General features: G+C 36.6%; 1 pseudogene; it reads right to left on the bottom strand.

Moving 5' to 3' along the window:
• Positions 1–226: 226 nt before the first annotated feature.
• On the bottom strand, positions 227–5429 carry LOC137726485 (disease resistance-like protein DSC1; annotated as a pseudogene).
• Positions 5430–6827: the final 1398 nt, after the last annotated feature.

Raw genomic sequence — 6827 nt, 5'->3', positions numbered from 1 at the left:
AATTTGATTAACAATATTTTTCATTCAATTATTAAAATTATATATTATAATATTTCATATTATAATATATAATTTCCAACAAGCAATTGATTTGATAACGCACGTAAATAGAGCAAAGTAAAGTCAGAATAAATGAAATCGATGTGTGGAGATTTTACTCCAAAGAAAATCAGAGGTGCGAAAATCCAAGAAAAACGGAATTAAGTGAGAACTACCTCAACTGTAGAGTAAGACTTCATTTCAGCTTTGAAGGTTTCCCATTCATTTCAGCTTTGAAGGTTTCCCATCTAAATGCTACATTTCAATATGTTCAAGAGACTCATCACTTCCACAGGCTTCATACTCATCACGTCCACCAGCTTCATCACTCGAACTTGTTTCTGACTCATCACTTGATTCTTCAGGCTCATAGCTTCGACTGGCTTCAGGATCATCACTTCCACTGTCTTCAGAATCATATTGGCCCGTATCTTCTTCTACTTGTGCTTCCCCCGACATGACATCAAATTTTAATTTCTCAGCATCTTCAGCACACAACAGGCATATCCCACACTTTTCCACCTTCACATATTTCAGCATTTTAATCTTCATACTTTTCGACACTTTTCGACACCTTTTGATCGTGGGCTTTGGACTCATCAATTCTCTATCGTCTGTCACTTCTAGATAGTCATAAGTACCCACGGAGCAGAACTCAACAGAAGCCTCAGTGACAAACTTGTAAAAATCAGTGGAGCATTTTGCTCCCTCTACTGCAGGTTCAAAGGCATTATACCACACATGCACGTGATATCGACTGAAATTGTAGTCGTACAATCCTCCATCCTTACGCGGGGAATAGAAATTAGGACAACTGACTGTAATGCTTTCACCATGACTAGTTTTGAATTGGAAATTAACTTCTACCCACATAAGAGGATGAACATCGTATGCAATAACAACAGAGAAAGCGAAACCCAAAAAACCTTTTCGAAACCAATATGGAGGAAGCTTGATTGAAGATCCCTCATTTTGATAGCTGAACCAATTCGGAATTTCTTTTCCCTGATAAACAATGGTAAGCAAAGGCCGTGGATAAGAGTCCTTTTCCTGCAACATTTATATATGTCAGATTATTTAATTCATGGGAAAACAGAAGCTGCCCCAACCTTAATCTGTTGAGACAAAATAAGCCTAATTCAATTTAACAACGCAACTGTGTGTGTGTGTGTGTGAGAGAGAGAGAGAGAGAGAGAGAGAGAGAGAGAGAGATACATAATCTACTTCTGAACTTCTGAACTTTGACGAAGCAGTTGCCACTCGCATAATTCTAAGTTGTGCATCAGCCATTATGTTGCTCCTTGCAATCTGATCCAATGCTTGACAATTATAAAATTTGAGTACCCCTCGAAAAAGTTCATATTTACCCCATCCTTGTACGAGTGCAGTCCTTGAACTTGACACTGTCTTCAGTGATGTGCAGCCATCTGCTTCAAGAATTTGTAGCACTGGGAGCTCTGGTAAAGATTGAAGCCACTTGCAATTGTTCAAGCGCAGGCTCTGCAACTCAGAAGCTTGTTTGATGCTAGCAGGTATGCTCTTAATCATGGTTCCACTCAGTTCTAAATACCTTAATGAGGATAAGAAAATGAGGCCACAGGGGATTTTTAATATCCCGCTGTAACTGAGGTCTAGGTTTTCCAAAGAGAGCAAACCGACTGAGAAGGGAGGCAATTTTTTAAGATTCAAACAGTGACGAAAGCTGAGAGTTTTAAGATTGGTTAAATTGTTGATGCTGTCTGGGTAGACCTCAAAATTCTTGCACAGACGAAGATCTAAAGTTTGAAGCCCAACTAGATTTTTGATTGACGACGGAAGCTCTTTAACTTTTGTCCCTGCTAAACGAAGAAACTCCAGATGTTCCATTGGCTCCAAGATTTCGGGGAATTTGAAAAATGCAGAGCAACCAGTGAGATCAAGTCTCTCAAGAGATTTCAACTTACAAATGCTCGTGGGAAGACTCATAATTTTGCAACCTGTCAGTTGAAGTTTTTTTAGAACAACGAGAAACTCGATTGATGAATGTAACTCTCTAACCGCTGTTTTTTCAAAACTAAGAAACTCCAGACGTTCCATTGGCTCCAAGATTTCTGGGAAGTTTTTAAATTTAGAGCAACCAGTGAGATCAAGTTCCTTCAGAGATTTTAACTTACAGATGCTGGGCGGGAGACTTGCAAGTCTTTTGCAATCATTCAGTTTAATTGCAGTGAGACTAATGAGACTCTCCATTGATGATATGGGCAATACTCCTATTGATGTCCAAGTCAAATCTAATACACTTATATCCCTGGGAAGCTCAGAAAACTCGTCAAGAGATGAGCAGCCGTCTAGACTAAAATAACCGGAGACCTTCAGCTTACAAATGCTGTTTGGAAGTTTCTTAAGGTCTATACAATCTCCAATATCCAAAGAAGAAATTTTTTGGTGAGACCAAACTGATGGAGGTAATTCCTTTATACCACTGCCACGTAACCCTAAGTATTCAATATTGCCTGGCATCTTCGGAAGATACTTGAGACTCGTGCACCAAGCAAGTAAAAGTGAAGTAAGCTCGTGAAGATATTGAAAATATGAAGGAACTTCAACCAAACTTGTACAGTAATCAAGATTTATATGCCCAAGTTTTTTACTCCGAGAAAGATTTGGAACTTCAGTTAGATTTTTGGAGGAACGCATATTGAACACTTTTAAATTCATAAGATTCTGTAAAAAAATTGAAAAGAAACAGCAAGCATCAATACCTTAGCACATGAATAATTTTCTGCATGATTGCATATCATACAAGAATTAAAAAATGCATATTTACCTTGTCTTCGTTCCAAAGTCGCTCAATGTTGCTCTCGGGCATATGAAGCTCAACAAGATTTATAGCAGAGAATTTTGACGGCAAAGATTCCAAAGGATATGCATGCCAGAAAATGTAACGAAGAGAATTGGGAAGATTTATAGAAGAGTTTAATTTTCCGTAGAGGCCAAACCTAGAGGTAGAATTATTATCCACACCTAGCAATGTTAACTTAGACATCTGTTTGAAATTTGCACCATCCAAGTCTAACTCTTGAATCCTTGACCTGTTAAAGAATACGGCTTGAACAGTTGAGGTTCCCTGACAATCAAGAGCAAAGTATAAATGTGAATACAGTGTACATATAACAAAATTTAACCGAAACTACATTTGCAGGAATCTGACTTGTTTATTATAAAAGAGTTTTCCTTAGGTGTCTTCCCGAAGAAAGTTCAAGTTTTGTTTTCTCAACAAAGCAAATGACTTTGGCTCTTACCGTACTATTTTTCAGTACATGATAGACATCCTCAGCAATGAATAACCTACTGCGTTTGCCTGGCTCTTCAATGCATTGTTCCAAAACAATTGCCCTGCCCATTTCTTGTACCAGATCATGCATCTCTAAGGTTTTCCTCGTAGAAACAATTGATATCAGAGACTTCTTAATGAGATCTCTAATTCCGGATGTTGCAAACAAGCCACGAATATCTAGCATTCTTTTTACATCATCCATATCCTTTCCCTTATGAAAACATGCAATATCCAGAAATATCTCCTTCTCATTTCTTCCCAATCCATCATAGCTTAGTCTCAACACATCCTGGATTTTTTCATTTGGAAATTGTTTCAGTTTGTTCAATTCCTCTTCCCATTCTTCTCTGCTTTTGCCATGAAATGAGGACCCCATAATTTTAAGAGCTAATGGAACGCCTCCAGCATAACTCACCACCATTGATGACAACCTCGTATAATATGTTATAGGAGTGTTATTCTTGAAAGCATTTAAACGAAACAGCTGAAGAGCGTCATCACGTTCCAGTCCCCTAACCTCATATATGTTTTTATCATCTACAACAATTTCGTCAAGTAGGTCCCTATCTCTAGTTGTTATGATGATTCGGCTTCCAGGACCGGACCCAATACCATCTCCAAGTAACTGATCTAACTGACGTGAATCGTTCACATCATCAAGAACAATGAGGACCTTTGTACGGCCTAACCTCTTTCTAATAAGAGCTGATCCTATGGTTGAAGTTTCAATATTTAGATCTTTTTCCTTGAATACTTCCCTAACAACTGTATTCCTCAACTGAACTAGCCCATCCCTTTGTTCTCTCTCCCGAACATTTCGAAGAAAACAACAAGCTTCGAACTTACATGATAGCCGATGAAATACAGCTTCAACAAGGGTGGTCTTTCCAATCCCACCCATTCCCCATATACCTACAGTATTGCAAGCATCTGGTGAATCAATGCATAATAAGGACTCGATTTGCTCGATGCGGCTTTCAATTCCAACCAGGCCCTTTAAATCACACGATGATTCACGAGTCAATTTGGTCCAAATTTCCTCGATCACATTCTTAACTAAGTCAGCCTCCGTCCTGCCAAATATAATCATTAATATGAAGGCTAAACAATAGTTAGTAATAAGTATGTTTAATTAATACTGTATAAATCAAATGGTCACGAGTCAATATCAGTATAAGATAGAGAATTAGTCACCATTTTTTGGTTGTATTATCGAATCCGGATAGATTGGCTGTAGTCGCCAAAGCAGCCCTCCACTTGTTCACCTTGTCATTACCCTTGAATCGTTTTTCAAGTTGAGCAAATGCATGTGCGTAACTCTCCTGTTGTTTTCGAACTGCTGATGGATTAATGTCGTAAAAAATGGGTATAACCATCTGGCCATATTTTTCCTTGCATTCTAGGATATGCACAAGTTCATCCAGACACCATGTGGAAGAAGCATAGCTTCTTGACAAAATGATTACCGAAAGTGTTGATTTCTGGATTGCTTCTAAAAGGGCAGGCCCGATTTCATCTCCTCTTACAAGCCTGTAGTCTATGTAGGTTTCGATTTTCTTGCGAAGTAAGGCATCGTGAAGATGGCTGGTAAAAGTAAGGCGGGTGTCCTCACCTCTGAAGCTAATAAACACATCATACTTTTCTTGGTTTGGAGGGATATCATCATCCTTGTCATCATCATCATTAGCAGCATCATTAGACGCAGCATTAGAAGCAGTCCAACTAGAAACAGTTAGTAATCCGCGGCGAATCGTGTAGAACAAAGTCATGATAGTAATAACAATGATGACGAAAACTTGAAAAATCCCAGTGAACTCCATTTCTCTCTCTCTGAAATAATTAACAGGTATTTTATTAACATAATATTATAAGGCTAAAAACCAACACGTCTTCACTAAGATAATATTATAAGGCTCAAAACCAACACATATTTCACCAAGATAATGTTATAAGGCTAAAAACCAACACAACTTTCACTAATTGAAGGGTTCGACTGCAATTGTAGGAGTGGTAAGGAATCTAACCGTTGCAAAGATTTATTCTTACTGTTGATTTTCCAAACTACACAGGGTACGTACGATGGAATAAAAATTGATAATTAACATAGAATAATCATTGAAAATCAATGATTATGGTAAGATGTTCAGCAATAATTATGGTAAGATGTTCAGCAATGAAGGGAATTAAAAAGTTTTGTAACCAAAAACCAACATATTCTTGTACAGAAGAAGAAGAAGAAGAAGATGAAGAAGAAGACTTAACTGAATCTTGTTAAAAGTGCAGTCTTCTTCCCTTAGATTTCTTCTCACTCTCCAGCGCTTCTATTTCTTCCAGTATTACTCTCTAGAAATTGGAGAACAGAAACCAGTCGCTTCTTGCTTGAATATATTATAACAGATTTTGATTTAATAAATTGTAATAGTTGATTGACCAAAAAAAGTAATTAGAATAATAGTTGATCTCGACTTAAGAAAGAAAAGGGACAGATGCTTTAATGCAAAGTGGAAAAAATTGTAATAGTTGGATAAAAATTCTTGGGTGCTTGGAGTATCGGGTGCTTCGAATGTGTTACTGTTAGCTTTAGTTTTTTATTTTAAAATAAAAGATCTAATGGTTAAAATACTTCGAGTAGTTGAATACTAAATTATTATGCCACGATCAATATGTATCTTATCCTTTTAGCATTTTTAATTGTGAGAAAAAAAAAAATTGAAATGCAAAAATTATATTACGTCTCATCTACATTTATAGAAAATCAAAATGTGACTTTTACTTGTAGTCTCAAATGAAGATGTAATTTGAGATCTCATTTAATCAAACAAGAGAACAAAGCGGAACAAGTAGTTGATTATAGATGAATAGAACTGACCAAGTTGCACCCGAGACGATGATCCAATTGAGCAAGAAAGTTGCAAAATGTTGAAACCTTGAAAGCATTTAGGCCATTCAAATGGAAATAATGTCTAAGTTTTGACTTATAACTAGCTAGTGTCGACACAGTGGTCCCAAAACGACCTTTCCAATACATTGCCAAGAAGTTTCCTAGTGGAGGACTTTGATTAATCTAGTCTTCCACAAGGGCGGAGCCAGAAAATATTTTATGAGTGGCCTAGCTAAAAAAATTACCCTAAAATCAAATTTTTATTTTTTTATATTTTTGGTTTTGGCTACATACTTATTTTATGCAAAAATTTAAGTTTAACTTTGGTATTTATTTACTTAAAACTTGCCTGGCAGGAGCTCAATAAGCTTCGCAATTGCAAACTAACAAAATTACAATGAATTATCAAATTTCACATATATTTAGATTTAAACACAAGAAGAAGATAGAAAACTTGATATCTCAATTACAATCACACAACTAGATCAAAGCAAAACACTGAAAGTTAAAGTAAAGACAATATTAAAAAATTGGTTGAAACTAATATAAACCCCACTATATCAAAGCAGAATAATCTTGAACAAAATGACA

This window comes from Pyrus communis, chromosome 2 (assembly GCF_963583255.1).
Source record: "Pyrus communis chromosome 2, drPyrComm1.1, whole genome shotgun sequence".
Taxonomy (NCBI): Eukaryota; Viridiplantae; Streptophyta; class Magnoliopsida; order Rosales; family Rosaceae; genus Pyrus; species Pyrus communis.
Note: the sequence above shows the minus strand (reverse complement) of the source record. Positions and strands in the feature narration are given on the sequence as shown.